Source organism: Sinocyclocheilus anshuiensis, unplaced genomic scaffold (genome assembly GCF_001515605.1).
Source record: "Sinocyclocheilus anshuiensis isolate Anshui unplaced genomic scaffold, SAMN03320099.WGS_v1.1 scaffold624, whole genome shotgun sequence".
NCBI classification, from domain to species: domain Eukaryota; kingdom Metazoa; phylum Chordata; class Actinopteri; order Cypriniformes; family Cyprinidae; genus Sinocyclocheilus; species Sinocyclocheilus anshuiensis.
In genome coordinates this window covers 275401-275930 of record NW_015554128.1, presented here as the reverse complement: position 1 = coordinate 275930, position 530 = coordinate 275401, and positions in this window count along the sequence as shown.

Below are 530 nucleotides of genomic sequence, written 5' to 3'. Positions count from 1 at the left end.
TTCTTGATTTGTGTCATAATTATTTTTAGCCTGTGGTCACACTAGACTTCCAGTGTTCCGTTTAAGCATAACGGTTTTGTCTTGTGCTGCATGTTGGTAAACACTGTGTGCCATCTCCCGGCACGACCAGACAAAACCAATAAAACCTTGAGCACAGACCCATCTACTCTGCTGGTTCAGGAAACAGTCCTCCATAAAATGCGTCACACAGCATCACACACTGCGGGCTGAGTGAGCGGCGGCCAGCGGACTTGAGAACGGCGCGGTCGGCGGATGCGCCAACCACATGTGATGACCCCGGGCTGGACTCCGCTTCGTCCACGGTGAAAGCCGATCCGGCGATCCACAGCACTAAGTTGATGTATTTCCTCAGCGACCAGCACGGATCAGCTCTAGGCATGAAGAAGCGGATATCGTCCTCTTTTGGAAGGCCAAACAAAGTAGTTTCGCTTTTACAACGAAACACACAGCATCTCCACAACATGGCGGCGGCAGCAACAATACTACAGCGAGAATCAAAGTTACACCTT